Raw genomic sequence first — 23,755 nt, forward strand, 5'->3', positions numbered from 1 at the left:
AAACTGCTTAAATTCAATAACTCTGACCTGGTATTATAATTCAATGACTCTCCAGGAGGTTTTCAGCTAAAGTCCTGCAGGATATTCCCAATTTTCCCGTCTGATTCCGACTTCTGTGAGTGCACTAAAACATGGCCGACTGTGAAAAAGTACACGATATATGCACTTCATTTGTTTTTTAAGACGTGCACTATTTAAATTTAAATTCAAATTTAATTCCATATAAGAAAACGAATAAATAATACATTTTTCTTTATTCAATCTTTGCTCTATACTATTTGTTTTCCCTAAAAATAATTTATAATACACCCATATATACTAACTTGAAAAAACTACATGTCATAAATAATATTCCGTTTGTTACAGACATTACAAACTTACCAGTAGATTCTATGACAGAATCACTAACAACCATACTAACACACTTGTGAAGAGTCTCGGTGATTACCATTCAGGTATATATAACACACAGATTACATAAACATAATCTGCTTTAGGTCATCGATTTTAGAGAGTCTTTAATTTATATTATGTATTAGATGTATTGTGAGCATTTATAAGAAATGTAAATCGGTTTTTGAGCTCTTTTTCCTATTATGCTGTACATTAGAACACATTAGAATAATATAATACTATGATAACTAACGAAATTAAATTAAAATTGTAAAATAGAAAATGATCAGTAGATCAGTAGCTATCAAAATAGATATAAGATGTATTGTGAACGTAATTTAGTAATAATAAAGGCATTTAAAAATCAAAAATATATATAATTCTCAGCATCCATTTAAATATATACATACGTTGTAAATAATATCAAATCATAATGATTTATTTTCTTGTCTTCATTAATTGTGCTTTATTTCATATGTACATATATACAAATACTAAGCGCTTATTCTTTGAACCCTATTTTTACAATCTTAACGTGTGTGTATATAAAATATTGATATTTTATAAGCGAAATTATTTTGTTCTTCACAACTTGATTTAAATTCTTGAAAGATTTATTCAAACGTAAAGCTTTAATTCAATATGTTTTCTAAGATCAACCGTCGCAAAGGTCTTAAGCCGTGCACTTTGATTTATTTGCAAATTCCTTTAAATACTCTCAAGGAGGAAGCTTTGCCGCGAACTGAATATATTACTCAATATAGGGTGTTCTTGGGATACTTGGACGCTTTCGTATACATTTTTACAATAAGTATAAAATTTTAGACTTTGATTTGATCGAAATCATATATGTATATTTTATATTTATTTAAATATGTTTTACTTTCAATATAAAATACGCCAATATGTTTAGACAAAGGTATCACATACATACATATTATTTTAATAACATTGTATACAAATTACAATCATACCGCATACATATAATATGTTTCAACTAATAATAATTCAAAGCGTGTAAATAAACTAAAATTTTATTTCATTTAATTTATTTTTACATAGATATATGTATAACAGAACGGCCTGACAAGTAAACCCCAATGCGCCCTCCTAGACAATTAGTTACAAACATTGCAGCATTTTTATTACATAAATCGCTGTATTTCCAGAGGCTGAAGAACACAACATTAATAATTAATTAAGTAATACATAGAGACATCTATGGATTTAGACTTGTTCATAGATTTTTACATATTGTACATAAATCAAATTCATATATTTGTGACATAGCGAGTAGGATGGTTTTTGCCAATTTGATGGAGGAACCGTTTGAATAATGAAATCAGATAAATTGGAAACTCTGATTGGAAACTATCGATTTGCAGCCACAAATATCCAAGTCTGACAAGCAGCATTAAAGATTAGCACGGGATCGAAACCTGTAACCTCTCGGTGCTAAAAATAAACACAACCACCGAGCTATACTGCTAGATTAATGAACGCGTAGACATTTTAGTTAGAAACTGTCACATCACTTAAATAAAATTGAAAAATTCTAACAAACGACGTGTAGATTTTGCAATGATCGATTGACTTGCTTGAACAATCGATCAAATCGAATAAATTTTTGATTTCAGAATTCGAACCCACTCTTGTTTTATTGAAAGTTACGTCGTAGATATTGTATATAGAAAATGAAATTATCATACTTATTATATTTGATATAGAAATATACTGAAATGTTGTGTAATATTTAGACAATTTTCCGTTTAATTTAATATGAAAAATTAATTATTTTTGGGGTGCGTACTGTTCGGTTTCTTAAAAGCATCATTGTATTGTATAAGATAGAGTATTTGTAATAAGTAACCCGGCCGCCGGATTTGAATTTATAATATATAAGAGAGAGGAGGCGAACGCTTCCGTATAATCCAACTCAGAATGGCTTCCGATCTTACCACAATGTTTCCTTTAGCCCCAGCGTCTGACAAATAAAATAAAGACGACTTGAACCCGACGACCCCCCCTTCGTCTATACGTCGTACTTGGTATAAAAACGTTCAAGCAAGTTAAAATTTTCCCCATTCCGACCGTATAATCGATAGCTTTTAGCTTCCGATGATAAAGTTCTCGCTCTTCGGTGTAATATTTCAATGCTATGTACACATGTGTTTGTTCTCAATAGATTATGCACTGCCCAAGTGGGTACTTGATCTGAAGAGGGGTAGTTAAGTCTTATGAAGGGTCAAATGGGGTAGCTGTGAGCGCAATAAGTAACTGCCTTCCATCGATGGTCTGCCCTTTCCTTAAGATTACCATAGAGGGCTCGTTGCGAAAACACAACTAAAAATATCAACGTTTTATTCTGAGAAGAATTGTGTCGCAGTGTGAGGAGAGCGGAACAGGAAATAGGCGATTTTAGAAAAGAAGCGAGTAGAATACGGGGTGATTTGTTTTTGTGAAAATTATAGTCGTGAATATAAAACGCGGGAAACGTGGATAAAACATGGATTGCGTATGTAAGTTTAGCGAGCTCTGAGACAAAAGATGTAAAACTCAATGGAATATAATTTATCTGCCCCTTCACGAGTCGTTTTATCACCGAGATAAGTTTCCTGCAGCATCCAAAGAGCATCCGCAATCAATTATCATGAACCTCAGATACCACGACATCTACTAAATCAGTCGCACTCAGTACACTCTCCGCATAGTGTGAGTTCATTGCGTATTATGTAATAGTGTGATATTGAAATGTACACGTTATATACACGGTCGTATTTAATATTTTTATATCGATCCACCCGATGGGTGTGTTGAACTTTTTCTCGTTAAAAACAACAGATATTCAAATATCATCACAATATCATCAAACTTTCTTTCGAACGAAAGAACAAAAAGAAGAAGAACGAAAAAAAAACGCCCCATAACCTCCGTGATCCACCCTCAGATATTTCTCAATATAATAAAATTTTAATCCGAAATTTTTCCATCAAATTTGAAATGAGTCTTGAAAATTGTTGTGTTCAAAGAGGAGTGGGAAAAAAACGGTAGAAAGAGAGTAGAAGCAAACGCTAATTTTTCTCCTTTGAAACTTTTTCCATCTACCCACTCACTGGCTTTCCATGGAGGCGAAATAATTTTCAATTATTTTTTATGCCCCCATACTTTACTCTTCGACAGAAAATAGACGACTTTCAATACTTACACGCACAAATACCTCCATAAAATTCCGTACAAAATACAGAAAGATAACAAACATAAATGAACAATATTTTGATTGTAATTCCATTCATAAAAAAAATACAATTATCAATCAAAATTAAATAGAATTTTATCATTTTAGCATACAAGTACATATTATGGCGAGTATACCTTCATATGTATATATGTATATGTATTATACATGCGTCTAGATAAAATTTCAATACGGAACTGATTGGCTATTCAAATTGCTGCGAGACTTTTCCAGGGTGGCGATGGGTTGATTTATTTTCGGACTTAAAAACACTTTGAATGGAAAAATATTTTGCAATCAGTCGGAATCTGCTTAAGGCTGTTGATTAGAGCCTAATTCAATAAACTCGACTCCCTGATTCCTCCCCGTTTGCCCTTCGATGGACTCTCCTTCTGGAGGTAGCAATCAGACAGCCAGAAAAATTAAATTGAAATACTCAAAATGAGTTTCCATCGGAACATAAACAAACAAACAAGGTGCTTTCGTTGAAATTCTCTCTATTGATCTGTGAGAACTGATTAGCATTTGTCCGCCGCTGTACAATACTAGTTGTTTTTATTGTATTGAAAAAGTATATGAATTATAACGAAGGGGAAGCGGTGAACGGAAAAAAGGTACACAGAAACAACACTTAACAAGAAGAAATTTCAGCGCACTCTGAAAACAATGAGCGCCGCTAGCAAAGCAAACGTTAATTAAAATTTTATTCTGCTTAAAAAAATCGAGTGATAATTACGTTTTGTTCTTGAAAACAAAAACTTGAACCCATAACGCAAAAATATTATTTAATTCTACATCATATATGTATGTACATTACATACATATGTAACTATACTATAAAAAGAAAATTGCAATGATTCAATTACGGTAACTAATCCACATGTGTGTATGACAGCGAAAGTATCAGTAGATTATTTCAAAATGATCCATGATTTTATTCGTATGTATATACTATTATGTAAATGTATGCAACCATGCAAATCTACAGATTTCAAATTTGGTATATGGACTTACTTATTGTATCCTAACTTAAGAACATAGACATCCCTTGAGCATCGTATTTAAACAAATTAAATAAACGCTTATTGACAAATAATTCAAACTTTTCTAGAAAAAATATGAGAAATTCGAAATATCTGAATCTGAAGAATTTACAATCATAAATTGATAAATTGAAAAGGAAAAGCCGTTAAGAGCTTTTTTAACCCTTTCAAGTATCTTCAAATATCATATGGTTGTATCATTGGACTCAATACACCACGTGATTGTGAATCCCAAAGCTCTACAAACTGCCATTACATTTAATCCAAACAAAATATATGTTCATGATCCATTCCTACTTATTTTTCTTTGCTCGGGTGCGAATATAAGTAGTATAATCCGGCGTAGAATAACTATCTCTGTCGCCTCATTTCCCATTCATTGTGCGCTTTATTAGCAATTTGCGCCAAATGAAGTGTCATAGACTTTTTCTCGCCTAATTCTAATAGCGACCCAGACAGAGACTGATGTAAATGTGAAAGGGGTAGTTAGTTGTGTGTGCAAGAAAGAACTCTTAAAGGGGGACGACGTCAGCCTTATCTCTGCCTATTCTTTCAAACGAAATTAAAAATGGAATTGAATATATTATCAGCACCGAGAGGAAAAAATACTTGCCTTCAGAAAGGGCACTGGCCGAGGAAAAATTCATATTATATTTTTAATATCAAACTCGAAAAAAATCCATATATCTCTCATAACAAACATACTAGTTCTAACCAAAAGCTCACCCTTAATGAATCGTGACATTTTTTTATTTCATTTACATACATATGCTTTTAAAAATCTAAAAATATTTAAAATTCATACAAAGCCATATATTAACCGTATGTTCAAAGTCTTTCACGAGATTGATTCACTCAATACAAGAATCTAAAATAACCTTAATAGTGTTTTAAGACATTACCTATGCTATTTTTCAGACATAAGAGGATACATTTACCCACTTTGTATGTAAAAACTAGACTTTCAAAATAAATATTAAAGCAACTGGAAATATGATTGATGCAACTTCACAGATGCACTTTAAAATGGCATTAAATAATGCATACGGAATTCTTCAACACTATGCTTAAATATAAAAAAATATATGAATTGAAACGCAATTATTTAACACCCAAGTTCATTGTGAGATAGATCAGTTAATGGAGAATTTGAGTAATAAAAATACAAAGGAAATGATTTGTACAAAACTAGCCGATGTACCATTTAGTTAGTCAACTTTGATTTTATTTTTTTCATTAACTACTGCAGCGGTCCAGTTTCGTCTCAAGGCGGATCCTGGTGATGACTGGATGCTGTTGGGCGCGCCACGATATCTTGATAGGGGGCGAAAGTTAAATTAGCCCCCGACAAAGCCAACGGAAGGAATACTCGCAGACGCGGAAACACCCTGCAACCCTTTCACGTTCAAAAGTGAAAAAATGTGATCGCAATCGTATCGTTAATTAAACAAGATAATAAACCTACTTTAATCATGGCCAAATACCGCCCACCCGTCACCCGCCAGATCTCTACCACCCTTGCAGCCCATCCCCTTACTAAGTACGACAAATGTCACGAGGGATGACTGTATTTGTTTGACGACAACTGACAAATGCAATCGCCGCTCTGTGTGTTCACGTTGTTACTAATTTTATAAATCTATACCATTCGACTAGCACACCCTTACCAATCATACATACATATATAGATTAAAGTAATCGTGTGTTTTTAATGTTCTAATAAGTAGTCCTTCAATTTAAAAAATCTAACATTTATTATAAATTAAATAATTATATTATACTATGTTACAGTCGTATTGTACTTTCAGTTGTACTATATTCCAACTGGCATTTTAGATCATTCGTATTCGAATACAATTCAAATTATATATCCAAAATCGCAAATACACTTTCAACAATGTGCGCCAGTTTAAAGCTAACAGTTGAGTTTTGACAGCTCTGATGTTTTTACGAATGCTTTAGAATTTAATAATTTGTTGATATTTGATAGGTATTACGAATAAATATAACGATTACCGTATTGCGATAGATCTAAGAATATATTCAAAACAAAAGTGTGACTTTCCAAATCAATCTACTAATCGAGTGACGTTTTCACGAAAACCAAACCTCTATCTAATCTCGTACCTACTTATAATTGAACTGTATTTTCAGTTGTAATATACCAATAGGAATGTAATTCTCCATATGAATCAAATTACGTGAGTTAGGCGTAATATATTCCAACTAGTCAAAATATATTACAACTAGAAGATACACTTCAACTGTAACATATGTATATACATATTATATTTATATAGGTACATTTGAATGTACGTACAATATTATACTAGCCGGCGTTGCTCAGGCAGCTGGTATTCGAAATAAATTAAATATTTCATATAGACTCTACGATATGTAGACTACCATGAGATAGTATGGCACATTTGGTGAACAAATAATCATACAAACATCAATTTCCATAGTTTATTTCTAAATTGGGTCATAGTGACGTGCACTATATATGTAGGAGTATGTATCGTAATTTTTTGCATCGTACATAATTTAAATAAATTTAAGTGATCAATATTTAATAAAAGAAATACAAAATATAATATTTAAAAGGCATTGATATTTACTCCACTGGGAATGAGGGAGGGTGGGTCGTGTCGTTACTCCCGCCTCGAAGAAGTGTGGTGGATTTCATTTCCTGATAACGTCTCCCTCGGAAAAAAAAGATCCATTTTTTTAATTTGCTTTTTTCTGTTTGATTCCAAGCCTTTGACAAGGTTCCGCGGGCAAACAAAAGAAAACTCCTCATTAACCCTTTGTGATTTGCAGACAAAAGGGTCCACCTTTTGTAACATCTATTTACATCCATTGAAAATAGGCGATTTTAATCAAATGAAAATCTGAGAGAAGGATTTAAGTAAAAAAGTTGCCCAATAAAAAAGAGTGCTTTTGAACCCCGCGGGCAGACAAACCCTTTGCTTACTTTCACGACCCAACACCGAAGTTGCTTCGAGCGATAATAACGACGAATTTAGAAATAAAAAAATAAATACACAAAAAGTAATTTTCAGTCTTAACTACATATACATACATACATACCTACATACAGATCTATTTGAAAAACTTTTTAATCGCCTTAACTATGTATTTATAATACAACAAAAGAATTTAAGCGGAAGTATGTAATATTTATTTATTTTCCTTTATGTTTAAGTTTGGACCATTGTGGCATTACAGGAGTCTCTAATGCGCCTCAATGGTCGAAAAATACAGAGAAATAAGAAAAATATAAATATATACATATAAACACCGACAAAAAATACATTTATACGTAATCATAAAAAACAACAGCATTATAATAATAGCAGATAAAGTAAAAATATTGAATAATAAAATACAAAGTAGGAAATGTCTTGCACCTATAGCCAGCACCAATATAAGGTATAAGAACCAGCCGCAAAAACAATATAAATAAACCAACATATAAAATGGTATTTTTATTATAGTCCATTGATTTACAATAGATTTTTGAGCCTTTGCTTAAATTATGTCTTTTACAATAACCTCAAAATATTCATAAAATTACACTTGAAAATACTCGACAACAGTCACAAAATCAGTAGCTATGTACGTAGTGAACATATTTTCCTAATTCTAACAATATTCTTCTTAATTCTGAACTATGAAATCATTTATCTTACCGAAAATCTACACTCAAATGCATACAATATAACTGGCGCACATTATTCATATTATTTTTTACAATATATATATATATATATATATATATATATATATATATATATATATATATATATATATATATATATATATATATATATCATCATCATCATCATCATTTACAGCCATTCGCCATCCACTGCTGGATGAAGGCCTCTCCAACACGCTTCCACTCGTCTCTGTTTTGCGCAACACTCATCCATCTCATTCCGCACATTTTCCTAATTTCGTTCACCCATCTTCCTTGCGGTCTTCCTTTTACTCTTTTGCCTTCTCTCGGGTACCATTCAAGCACTTATTTTGTCCACCTGTCGTCCATCCTCCTAGCTACGTGACCCGCCCATTGCCATTTCAATCTCTTCACTCTATTCACTATGTCCACTACCCTTGTCATATTTCTCACCCACGTGTTCCGCTTCCTGTCTTTCCTCGTTATGCCAAGCATACAGCGTTCCATACTTCTTTGAGTGCATTGGATTTTATTTTGCATCTTGGCGTTCAGTGTCCAAGTTTCACATCCATACGTCATCACTGGCAAAACGCATTGATCAAAGATCCTTTTCTTCAGGCAGAGTGGCATTTTTGATTTAAAAACAGCATTCATCCGTCCAAATGCACTCCACCCTAATTTCATACGTCTCTTTATCTCTTCATTTTTACTACCAGACATGTCAATTATTTGACCTAAATATAAATAACTATTTACTACTTCTACTGGTTTATCATCTAAGGGGATGCTATCAGGCATGCAATAACTATTGAACATTAGTTTAGTCTTATCTACGTTAATTTTTAATCCTACTTTTCTACTTTCCCTATCCAGCTGTGTTAGTCTGATAAGTAGGTCAGCTGAATCACGAGCTACTAAAACTATATCGTCTGCGAACCGAAGGTGACTCAAAAAGCGACCATTGATGCTTACTCCGGCTGTATCCCAATCCAATTTCCTGAAAACTCCCTCAAGCACCGCATTGAATAACTTGGGCGAGATTGTATCTCCTTGTCTTACTCCTTTTCCTATGCTAAATCTATCTGTACCTGAAAAAATTTTAACCGAAGCTGTGGCATTCTTATATATTGCAGCTAACAGTCCCACATAGGGTTCCGGCACTCCCTGTGTTTTTAGAGCGTTAAGTACTGCATTATGACTAACTGTATCGAAGGCTTTCTCATAATCGACGAAACCTAGGCACAATGGCCGTTGATATTCGTTGGCGCGCTCGATTAGTTCGCCAACTACTTGGAGGTGGTCCATTGTGCTGAAATTTGCCCTAAACCCTGCCTGCTCTATAGGTTGGTTCTCGTCGAGGATATTCTTCAGCCTTTCTGTAATAACCTTCGTGAAGAGCTTGTAGACCGCTGAAAGTAGACTAATGGGTCGGTAGTTCTTGATATCGCTTTTGTCGCCTTTTTTGTGTATTAAAATGATAGTTGCGTTATTCCATCCTTCTGGTATAGCTTGGTTCTGGATGCATTTGCTGAAAAGCCTAGCTAAGATATTAATTAGGGGGGGGCCGCCACATTTTAGTAAGTCAATGGGAATATTATCTTCCCCTGGGGTTTTACCATTCTTTGCAGTTTTTAGCGCGGCCTCTACTTCGCTAGGCAATACTGCAGGAACCCTTTGGCCGTGTATCGATTCCAGAGTGGGGAATTGGCCGTTGTCGTTCTCGTATAGTTTTGCATAGAACGTGTAAACTCTGTCTATGATTTCTTCTCTATTCCTAATTATTACTCCGCTCTCTGATCTGATTGCGATCATTTGGTTTTTGCCTAAGAAAAGATCCTGTTTGCACTTTTTCAGGCTACGGTTATTCTTAATGGTATTTTCTATTAGCTTGCTATTAAAATCCCTGACATCCCTGACTATTCTCTTCTTAATTTCCTTATTTACTAGATTGTATTCTTGCTTATTATTATCCCTATCTAAATTCCTTTTATGCTTAATTAGGTTTTTTGTTTCCGCTGAAATTTTGCTTAATTTAATCTGTTTCCTGAATCCACCTAATTTCTTACCTGTTGAGGTTAGAACCGAACTAATTACAGTGTTCAATTCCTCGATGTCTGCTTCTGGGTTTAATTTCCCGTATCGATTTCCAAGTTCGAGTTCGAATTCCTTTTTCCTAGACCTTAGTTGAGCGAAATCTGGAGAGTTACTGCATCCTTTTATTAATTTCCTACGTTCGCAATTTATATTAATGGCCATCTTGGCACGGACTAATCTGTGATCGCTACCTATATCTACTTTACTTAAAACACTAACGTCTTTAACGGAGTGCAGGGCATTTGTTAGGATGAAATCGATCTCGTTTCTGTCTCCTTTAGGACTCTCCCAAGTCCACTTATTGTTGGTGTTTTTCCTGAAAAATGAATTAGTGATGAAGAGCCTGTTGTGTTCTGCGAATTCTATGAGGCGATCGCCTCTGTCGTTTCTTTGGCCGGTACCAAAATTGCCTACTGCTCTTTCTGTGTTTGCCTTTTGTCCTATTTTTGCGTTAAAGTCGCCCATGATTATTTTAAAGTGGTGGCGGCTATTGTCGTATGCGCCCTGTAGTTTTTCGTAGAAGTCTTCTATTTCCTCGTCTGGGTGGCTAGATGTGGGGGCGTACACTTGGAAGATTTGACAAGTGTACCTGCTCGAGATTCTTAATACTACATAGCATATACGTTCCGATATGTCGTTTATTTCTATAATATTTCTTTCTATTCTCTTATTGATAAGAAACCCTACTCCTCCTATTCTACCATTTGGTAGCCCTCTCCAGTAGAGACAGTTACCACTTTTTAGGATTATTTGGTTTTCCTGTTTTCGTCTTACTTCGCTAAGTCCTACTAAATCCCATTTGATACTTTCTAGTTCATTCTCTAATGCAAGCACACTTCCTTCACTCGATAACGTTCTTACATTGTACGTGGCTAAATACAGGTTTCTATTAGCTAAGCTATCATCCATCGTCACTCTTACCTTGTTGGAGGTTTGGATATTATTTTTCTCGCATTTATCCAAGATGTGTTGAGAAAAAGGCGGTACTTGAGAGAGATTTCCATTCAAGGAGTGAGTTCTTACCGCCATAGACTCTTCTCTGTGGTCAGCTTTGACATATAGTCATCCTAGGTATCACTTGGATCACTTATGAGTTATTACATGCCATTTAACAGGGTTACTTTGTAAGTGAAAGTAGTTAGTTATGATAATAATAGATTAGCAATTGTTATACTACTTTTTTACAGATCTTTATCGTGAGACGCCTCTTTGGAGACAACGGATTTATATATATGAGTGCGGTTTGCAATTTAATATTTTAATAATAACTTTAGTAAAGAATATAAAATTACACGAATTACTTTAATATAATTTAAATATGAAAAAGAACTGATAGACAGTTGGGAAACACCGTTTCTGTTTGCTATTATTCTATTAAGTAAAGTTCGTTAAAGATTTTTGGCTGGAAGCAATTATGTGGAAGATTTATTGCTTCTGTGGGACCGACTTGACTGGCGAAGGACCCTTTTTTTGTATTCAGGTAGGGAGATGTATCTCGTTTGACACCGATTTGACACAAAAATTAGCACAAAATTTTTCGAAATAACTGATATAAAACCGCTTTTTACGACCGATTTGCTGTTTATTTTTACACTTAAATTATACTAGGATGCAATTAGTAAAATAAGTGATTAGATGGTTAAGTTAAATTTCGTGCAATAGCCGGGTTTAAGCGAGTAATAGCGGGAAGAACGCAGAAGCACGTCTTCCCCGCATGACACGAAAGACCGAACTCCATATATATATATATATATATATATATATATATATATATATATATATATATATATATATATATATATATATATATATATATGTATATATATTTGTATACTTGGTGGGATTTTCCTACATTCACTTTGTTGTTGTATTAGTCTGTATTAATTACTTATCATTTATTGCGTTTATGCTTAGCACCGATAGGCTACCGGATTCGATCCCGTGCTAATCTTTAATACTGCTGGTCTGAATTGGATATTTGTAACTCTAAGTCGATCATTTCTTATCGGAGTTTGTCAATTTATCTGTTTTTCATTGTTGAAACGGTTCCTCCAATTGGAAAAAATCATCCTACCTGTTGTCACAAATATCTGAATTTGATTTATGTTAAAATTTATGTAAATGTCTAAATCCATAGATGTCTCTATGGATTAATTAATTAATTAATTAATGGCAATTTCGTGATTCCTCTCAAAATACAGCGATTTATGTAATAAAAATGGTGTAATGTTTGTAATTCATTGTCTCGGAATTCGCATTGGGTTCTACCTGTTAGACCTTCCTGGTATATATCTATGTAAAAATAAATTAAATGAAATAAAATTTCAGCTCGTCTATATTTACACGTTTTGAATTATTATTAGTTGAAATATATTATATGTATGCGGTGTGATTGTAATTTGTATACAATATTATTAAAATAATATGTATCTGATACCTTTGTCTGAATATATTGGCGTATTTTATATTCAAAGTAAAATATATGTAAATAAATATACATATGTATATGATTTCGGGTCCACCTGTCAGGTCTTCCTGGTATATATGTCTATGTAAAATAAAATAAAATAATGTCGAAGCTGAAGTTTTCCGAAAAGATAATACATTAATAAAGACAAATGTATACACTTGTGTATTTTTTCGGTACAATGCAATCGGCTGGCGTAAAGTAGAAAATTACCAGCTCGTCTCACCCCATTCGTCAGTTGGACGGTTGAAAGAGGCTTTTAAAGGGGATTGATAAATGTATCGTTGTCAGATACGCCCGCCCCAGGCCCATTTAGGGTTAAGAGGGCCATCGGCCATTTGAGCCGGCCGCCGTCCACCGTTGTTGTTATTTCCCGTTCCCGTTCCCGTTCCCGACTCGATAAATCTTGGCAGGAAGTGGCCGGTGGGCCGGTAAGGAAACTGGGACGAAGGAATTCGGGAAATCCCTAATGGACTTTTGAAATTCAATTGACACACGACCAACACCATCAACAACCCAAATAAATCGTCTACCGAAAAACCTAAAACGCACACTCCACAAGGCTACCAACCATTATACACCATTATTTTTCGCATGATAATACATATATGTACAGTAGCATTTTTATAAAACTTGGCAGCACACAAATATGCGCTTCAGAATTTCGATCCCCTTCGGCCGACATCAAACAAAGTAAAGGGTTGCCGAATAGTGAGTGTGACCCAACTGCCCAGGGGATGTAATAATTTTGCCCATCGTAGGGCAAATAGCTGCGGTTTGAGGTACATACATGGGTACGCTTGACCACGAGGTGACCTGTTCGATATAATTTGGCTACAGAATGCTTACTTTGGCTAACCGACCTCCCCACCTGTCGATAATTTGTTTTACATAGTTTAAATTGCTTAGTTAAATTGCCAATTTGTAAAATCCTATTTTAAAAGCGGTTTAATTTGTTTTAAACTTCACCCTTTTAATTGGTACCTACTTTTAAAGTATCCCAAAGTGAAGTGCTAAGAATTTTAAATACAAAAATTATTTTACTTAAAGAGCAACAGGTAATAATGAATTTATGCCAAAAGTGTAATATTTACAGAAATTATCAAAAGGATCAATCAATAAATATTTGATTACTTTCATTAATTTATTTATCTAGTGTGATGCAGCTATCATTTAGAAATTGTTTTTTTTTTTTATATTCTACTAGCCGAATCACCGAGCATTTCTTAAGTATGTGAAAATGAGAGAAAAAAAATGGCACGTAAATTTTTCACAAAACTGTTGTTAGAGTAACCTGATGCACATACATACACAAGTACACATACAAACATATGTTGCTAAATATCAAGTCGAAACTAAAGGTTGCAATACCGGTAAATCGTCACAATTTCGCCATCAGTAAATACCGCTCAATTTTAAAATTTAAAACTATTTTATCGCGAATTAAGTGCATATATATTACATTAAAAATCGATTCAAATGGTGTATTGTGGATTAGGTTGTCTGGAATTTGTTTATTTTCAGTATTAAATGTGCTTATATAAAATTGATAAATTAACTGGCAACTCAGATAAATCAAATCGTAATAAATGTGATATTTTTCTTTAATATTGTCTAAGCTTTTTATAAATAAACGATTGGTAAAAAATAAAATTTATTTAATATTACGAATTTACTTTAATGCAGTCATGACATTATTCACCAGAAACTTATTTTTAATTATTTACGATTCAAGTTAACGTTTTTAGTAAAAATTACGAAATAAAGTTATCTAATCCACGAAAAAAACTGTTTTCAATTTACCGATAAAAACCGGTATCCCGCTAGTAGGAAATATCATTACCGTTTACCGGTTTATGAAATTTGTCGGTAAATTGCAATCCCTAGTCAATACCCAAAGTTATACCTTTTCAGCTTATTTAGCAACGGCTAATAAGATTGATGAAAATTTAAACTGTATAGCATAAAACATTCTTGAATGTATTTTCCAATATATGTATAATTAAACTAATAACACCTAACTGTGTATATACATACATACATATGTACATGTGTATATCACACCAGTGAATTTTATTATAATTTGTCCGAAATTGATAACGATAAGTACGGAGGATATTGTAGATGAGGATGGGTATCGCAGGCATTGTATAGAGTACAGAGAGGACCACATGGTGATGTTTGTTGTTGCCGTGCGTTTGCATTTTCCGGCGGAAACGGAAAATCCATTAAAATTCCCCGAAATTAATCTCTCGTTTCAGAATTTCCATACTGGCCGTCTCCTAATGCCGAATGGCCACCGCCTCCTGGCGAGAGGGAATTATTTTCGTCCTTTCCAGGAATTCGCAACCCACCCTCATAAAATATCGCCCTGTGTGCCCGCCGCACGATCATTTATTTATTTTATTATTCAAATTGCGAAGAAACTCTCAATGCGCTTTTCAACCCCTCCACAACACACGTGTAACAGTCGCCATATTTACTACTTTGACTAAACATTTTCGATAAAGAAACATCGGTAAATCTACTCATCATTGTACATACTTCATCTATAGGTACCATATAGATATTAATATTGACTCTTTTGATTATTCGCAATTTATGTGCATTTTTCAAATTGGAACAAACCCAAGGAAATCATATTTTACATATTTTTCAGCCGAGAAACGCCAGGTTATTCTTTTAGTCAAATCACATATGTATGTATGTACTTAAAAAAAATAAAAACTCCCATGATTCCAAAATAAGTCCATAGAAACTAAAAGAACGAAAAATATCAAATTTTCAATAGAGTTTTAACACTCAACCATTCTTTAAAATGCAAGCTTGATAGCGTTCAAAGCTGTTTTTATCAATATTTGCGATTAATTTCAAATTTTGAAAAGTCTTAATATAAAAAAGTGAAACATTTAATATACATATGTATTCCAAAAAAAATCACAATAATCATCACCGTAATAAAGAGGTAGGCCGAAAAATTTTAAACTGAAATAACCAGTGTGAATAAATGACACCATAACAATGCTTGGTATAATCGAGTGGTCTGGGTCGAGGGCTAGGTGTTTGCTTTACCCCATCGCACAACTTACTTAACTTATTGTTATTGCGGACGAAATAATTACTGTTAAATAAGGAAAAGGGCCGTAGGTAGGCGATCCGGTCACGGGCTAGGGGGAGGTCAGAGGACAAAAGGGCCACACACATTAGGTCCAAGCGGGCGGGCTTAGGGCGAGATTGTGTTCCTAAGGTTATTGAGTCATTAATTGTCCGGCCGAATGATGGAGTGCACCAACCCTTATGGTTTTATAATATCCCCCCCCCCACACCGATCGACCCGGTCAAGGTTCCCACACCGATGACCCCTAGATAACACCCTTCCATTATACTGTAATTTCACTGAAATTAATCCAATAAGACAAAGTGAACATTTACTTACTGAAAAGGTCGAGGTTTCTACTTAAACTCGAAAAAATTAATTAATTTTATGACTATTGAAAAATTTTAACCGACAACATAGATCAGTAGTAAGCATATAATGCTTTCGATTGTGTGGTCAAGGGTTCAATTCACTTGGATATGTGACCCAAAGTCGATTGTTTCCTATGAGAATTTGCCAATTTATCTGATGATCGAAATGACTTCAACAAATTGACAACTCTGTCCTATTTCGTGCAAAATTTGAATGAACAGCATCTCATAGTTTATGAACATTTATAGATTGCTGCAAAATTTACCATAAATGCCTCTATGATTGTAAATCGATGTTTGTAATCAGCCTTGAACAACACTATGTATGTATAATGTTTGACCATAGATGTTGTGTAAAATAAAAAATAAAAATGGGTGTTCAATATCTGTATAAATAAATAAATAAATTTTGATGTTTATCTAATTAATCTAATCATTATGCTATCTACATAACCTCCTTTCCAACTTTACTTTAATTCTCTCCAGAAAGCAATAAGAAACCACTTAATTTATTTATTTAATAGTTTTGGACCATTGTGGCATTACAGGAAGAACCTAATGCGCCACAATGGCCTACATTTGAAAAAGATATAAAAACATGATATAAAAACAAGTAAACTGTAAATAAAGGAAAAAAGCAAAAGCAGAAAACATGTATAAAAAAACAAAATATAAAATAAAATAATAATAAAAAATAAAGTAACAAAAGGAAAATAATACATCATTCAGAGAGAAAAAAAATAACAAAAGAGTAAAAATTAAAAATAAAATCCATAAATCCCATTCTTTGTTTACACTGAACAAAATTAAAATAGTATATAAAAATATACAAAGGAGAAAGAAAAAGTAAAATAAAATAAAACAAAATATAAATAAAAATAAAATCACAGCGAGGCCCAAATGGAATAAATTAATAAATAAATAAATGTAACTCTTCTTGTTACAAAACACCACGTGTTAGATGGTATGAATATTTACATTTGTAGATATGTAAATTAAGCAAACCTAGATCTTCAATATTTAAGTTTGAAATATATGTAACAGTTGACTGTCATCTTTCAGTATAATTCATTGAGATGAGTCAAAATTGTATCTATATATACATAAGATAACATATTGAAAAATATGGAAGCAATTTACAACATATAAAGGACAGAAGAATAACTTTTTTTAAAACATATTTATCAGATGAATGTTGATGGCTTTTGAAAAAAAATTGTCACCAGAATAATGACTAAAAAAATTAAAAGAATAAGTAAATTTGTTAAGAATCGGTTTATAATTTGTTGTTTTGAAGAAGTACAAAATAGGTTCATATGAAGACATTGTTTTTAAATTGAGACCCAAGAAACGATTGATAGCTCAAATCGCATATGAAAATTGAGAAAAATAGTACTTCAATCTCTGCAAGGGATCCCGGTTAAAAAAAGAACATCCAGACCATTTAAATGAATTATTCAGAACGAGGAGAGCCTTTTGAGAACGAGCGCACGCTTGTCCCGCAATAATTAACATAACGAATATTGTACGCAGCCGGGACAGGTCCGCACCCACACACAAAGTCTATTGTTTTGTTCAATTAACTTATTTAACAAGAAAAACAAAGACGAAAAATTTACAGAGGCCAGATTTGGACCCTGGCGTTCATTTCAGAGGGTGAGGTGGTGGTGGGGGGGGGGGGGTTTAAGCCAAGTCCGTACCTTTATGCCGGCCAAAGGGTTCCTCAAAGTGACCGTTAATGTTTTCACGTAATAATATTTCAGTGCCGCGAGGGTGAGGGTACGTAAGCCACGACCACCGACACTCAAACTAAGTAGCCGCAAGTTAAACTGAAATCTATATTTTATACGAAAATTGCATAATACATAATGTTCAAAAACACTTTGTCAATAAAAAAAATAACAAGAGTCTCATTTTGTTACCACTACCACATGTACTATGTGCATGTATGTCATATTGTCTGAAAAAATCACTAAAATCGATTACATTTAGAAATAAAACATGCTCTTTTAGTTACATTATACGTATATACATTCATTATGTATCTATATAAAATAAATAAAAAATGTTATTTAATTTAAATAAGTACATATTTTCTTTCGAAATTAAGTGATTGGATTCTAGTGATGATTCGGTCATCAAAGGGCTGTTGGTTGCTAGTTTAAGGGTTGCTGTGTCGCCCCGCTGGCCATTCCACCACCTTCACATACCTGAGGTGACTTTATAATTGTTTAAACTGCAATGTAAATTTCATTGTCGGGTCGGATATATTACATTATCCTTTACAAGTCTGAAATATTCGAACAGATTATGTAACTATCCGTTAACATCAAGAAAATAATGGTATTAGGCGGTCTACGCGTAATACCCAAATATACGTACATATTTGGACTAAGCGTATGATAAATTAGCTTTCCATTTTCATACCACATGGATCGTCTCGTTTTAGCAAAATTTGGTAAAATAGAGACATTATTGAAAATTCTGTGACTTGAGACCAAATAATTGGCATGTTGATATATTGATAAATTTATTCCAGAATGTGTTAAAATATTCAGATCTTTTTGAAAAATCGTGGTTTTTCCTAAGATGCTAATTTCTTGAATATCTTCTTCTCGAGAAACATCAGATAATCTTAGAAAAAATATCCGATCTTATTTTAAAATACTCATATAAGGAACGAAAAACTTGAATATCCATCAATCACATCATATTTATTGATTATACATATGTACAACATCCAAAATGTTACATTTTGAATTTTAATTTAAAAAAATCCGGATGTAACCAACCCATGACTTTATCCATGTATTTAAGGAATATAAGATAGTTACAAAACGAAATTTGATAATTAAACATGCATACATATATAATATGTACGTTCACACTAATCAGCTATGAGAGCATTTTCAATACAAATTGAGCGCCATTGTAGGGAAACTTACACAAGACAAAAGTTCTACTTTTGTACAAAAGTTCTTCATTGAATTTTTTTATTACTTAAAATCAAGTTATTTTATCACGAAATAAATTTACACCGTCTCGGTAAGAATTTTAGTAACCGATACTAAGTTTCAGTTCGATAGAATTAACGGACACACAGACACACACATACATTTTTTTCTAGATCATGAAAACTTGATCAGCGATGGGTTCTGAGTTCGAATCAGTCAAAATTTCGAGTTCGAATTTTCGCATGATCACAAAACTTCATCTGTTGCTACTACGTACATACATATATACATAAATAAAGTAATATTATAAATAAATTGCCTTTAGAAAATGAAAATAAACACGAATGGGTTTCATTATTTAAATATTGGAGAATTAAACTGTTTGAATAAATAAGATTATACCACTTTATTTCCAAGCTAAATAAATATTGTTATACTAAAATATGCACGTATATTTTGAGTCAGGGTGAAATTTTCATTTTCCAATACTTTATCCGTGCTGTGCTGAAAACTCGTAGCCGCATTTCAGATTTATTGATGCAAACCGAATGAAAATGCATTTCTGCTAGTCTGAATTTCGAAATCGACAAGTGGTGGTCTTCTCGACCGCATTACTGTCCTATTGCCAGACAAAAATAAATGAAAACGCTCTAACGATCGACTCCAAACGTGCATTTGAATTTGCAATAACGAAGCTACTGATACGTACAAAGAATACAAACAGGATTTTCATTTATAGCAAATTGAGAAAAGAGAGAAGGAAGGGGGGAGGGTATGAGGTGATTTTCCCGAAATATGGTCATTGAAAAATAAATTTCCTTTGTACGAGTCAACGGTGATTCCGAAGCGGCCCGCCGGTTATTTCGCATTACTTATATTATTTCCAGAGAGAAGTTATTCGGAAGTGTTTCGAGAGACATCGTACTAGGCATAAAATGAACTGCAATTTGAATAATTCGATCATTTAAAATCATTCATGTAATGATATTCTCCTTCTATGTGAGAGGATATCAGCGTCGCTCAGCGCCGCCCGAAGGATTATTCGAATCCTTTTTGAGGGATTACGATCGCTAGGTGAAAAGCACTAAAACTGAAAAAGACCCGTAAACGCTAAACAGCTCGCTTAATGTTATACAAATTAATCTCTTCCAAATATTTTATAATACATACATAAGTACTATCCATTTTCCAAATATAACACATACATATTCAGAACATTCGATTAATTTAGAACAAACTTTGAATTTATCAATGGCGCAATTTTGCTGTAATTTATTTGTAGGTTGGTTACAAGATTACCAAAAACACATCAAATTGGTTTCAGACTTGGTATAAAATTTCCCACAGTTAGGACAGCTTTTTTACGAGCTAATTGATACAATACTACATGCATACAAGTATTTTCCGGATAATCTAACTTTTACTCTTCGTATTTTGAGTCTATTTGTACCACATTTCACACAAAAACTTATTCAATATTTAGATAAAACTTCAGATAATAAGAGTATGGGTATTACCTATATCGTCTCTCTACTCCTTTGCTTCTGGGCATGCTTGGGAACAATTCCCTTGAACTTCGGAGCAACCTCTCATTAATTCGATTTGTTCTCCAGCTTCTACGTGGCAATACGTCATGCCCGTCATTGCTGGAACAGTTAGGAATTTATGTCCCTAATAACTATTTATGTGCGTGGTAGACATCATCATTTGATGGTTGTACCTCCTGCTCGCACAATTCTTTATCGAATGACTCCTATTCCAAGAGTTAAAAGATTTCTCATTACCTCAATAAGCGTAAGTTATCATAGATTATTTTGACCTATTTGTCTGGTAGCCTGCGCTCATCATTATTTTCATAATTTAATGTGATGTATGAGTGGGATTTTGATCTTCGCCCTTCCATTTGGGCCTCGCCGGGATGTTTTGTATTTGCGGCTAGTTCTTATATCTATATTGATACTGGCTATAGATGCAAGACTTTCCCTACTTTGTGTTTTATTATTTGATATTTTTTTATTTGATATTTACTTTATCTGCTATTATTCTAATGCTATTGTTTGTTTTATGATTATGTATAAGTGTATTTTTTATTTATATATACATATGTATATATTTGTATTTTTCTCAACTCTCTATATTTTTTCGACCATTGTGGCGCATTAAGAACTCCTGTAATGCCACAATGGTCCAAACTTAAACTTAAATAAATAAATAATTGTACCAAAGCGTTCCAGATGTTACATTTAGACTACGTTCTATGTAGGTATGTACTTAAGCTATTTAAAAATATGTGTTGACATTTTCATAAATATAGACGATAAATATAAACCATGAAATAAAGTTCAATTTATATGTATGTACATATTCCGCACCGAGAAAGTCCAAACCATGATGTTTAGAAAAAAATCAATAACCACAAATCTGATCCAACTGACTCAATCAAATAATAATAAACGGATAAAAAAAATATTAGCTTTAAAAAAGTCAAAATTTTATAACATTAGCCGGACACTTGCAAGTTTCACACGGCGCTACTCGGTCAGTTAAAAGTTGGAAAAACCCCTTCTTAAATAATGTCGTATAAAATAGTATACCAAATTTGTACGGTCTAAATTTAAAACTGCAGATTTTCACATAAATTGAACATACAAAAATTCATCTGTATACAATAGATTTAATTCAATTTCATATAAACATATGAAATTTTCCAACCGAGCCAAAAGTCTACCCGTACAAATATAACCAGACCATTACTGAATCGGTTGTTAGACTCACATTATCGATAGTGTCATCGGATACAAGGCAAGTTCCGTGCCTTAAAAGTGACAATTTCCATGAGGGGTGTACGAAGAGGGGGTGGGGGGGGCGGTAGAGGGTTGTAGAGGGGTTCCAGGGGTGTTTCATTATGTAGGCGCCGGGCCCGGAGCCCAACTTGTAATGAATAGCATGACCGGCATAGTCTCGCGACAGCCTTTACTGCCCAACTTTTGCACATTATTCATAATCACAATGGTTTTTATAATTAATATGGCCGAATTAAAATAATTCCCGTTTACCTGGCGGGCCGCGCGGGCGCCCCGGAACTTCCGCACTTAATGCGACCGGAAATTCCATTACACTTAACTCACTTTTCGGATTATTCTGCCACGGCCCAACATCCACTGCTCCAATGGCGACAACTTGCCACGTTTATTTGCGAAACGATTGAATATTGCATGAGGACACTCATGTTGTGCGGTTCGTTTCGCTACTTTGATTGCGAACGCTTTAATTAGCCCAATTTTCGGATGGCTCGTTAATTTCACCGTATTAACATTATTTATGCCTGTGTAAAAGGTGTTCAAATCGGACAGAATCTATTGCTAATCTATTATTATAATATGTTCATAGAACAAAAATATCTTATACAAACTAGTATAAAATTTAAAATACGTATGTACATATTATATATCATTACAATAGTCCACACTTAATTATTTTAGTGATACATATATAATTAGTATAAAAAAAAACAATTTTCTCAACAAATAATTGTACTTAATCTTGCATATGTGTTTATGTACATTTTTATACATAATATGTTTATATAAATAATATGTACAAACATATATGCATGTATAGGTAAAATTATTTGTTGAGAAACTTGTTTTTTTTATACTAATAAGACTGTTCGACAAATGACGACTTTTGACTTTTGATTTGAACTGGACGACTACTTAGAGAGATTTAAAAGCTGAAAAATACTTCAAATGAAAGATAAAATATCCGACTATAGATTCCAATATTCATTTTGAACAGGAAATTGACAAATTTTGAGACATCGACCGAACAACACCAAGATATAGAAAAATAGCGCGATTTAAAAAAACACACATATATCTCCGAATATCGAGCCAATCAAATTTTTTTATTACCAGATTCGTGTTTACTGGGCATAGATCTCTTATAAAAGTCATATCTTGTCTCTGAACCATTTTTCGTGTCGAACAGTGTAATTTACATGTTATGTAAACTATTTAGGCTTATTATACAACTACAAATGATTGTGAATTTTTCATATTATTCAAAAATAGAGGTATTTGCATCAGCAGTTAGGCATATGAAAAGAGTAAAGACAGAAGCAATGACTTTTGGGCTATTTATTTATTTATTTACGCCTATGAAAAGCTTTTTAAATTATACATATGTATGTACATATGTACATACATATGTACATACATATATACCAGGAAGGCCAAGCATGTGAAACTTTGATAAACAATTTATAGAGCATTTTTACAGAGCATCCTAGAGACATCTATGAATAAATTTGAAAAACATTTGCATTTTTGCAGTATTTTGATAAATCAGCGAATCCGACATACTGAAAAACTCGAATTTGTGAGAAATAGGTCAAGGTTGCCAATTTGTTGGAAGTGT

This window comes from Arctopsyche grandis, chromosome 5 (genome assembly GCF_051622035.1).
Source record: "Arctopsyche grandis isolate Sample6627 chromosome 5, ASM5162203v2, whole genome shotgun sequence".
NCBI lineage: Eukaryota > Metazoa > Arthropoda > Insecta > Trichoptera > Hydropsychidae > Arctopsyche > Arctopsyche grandis.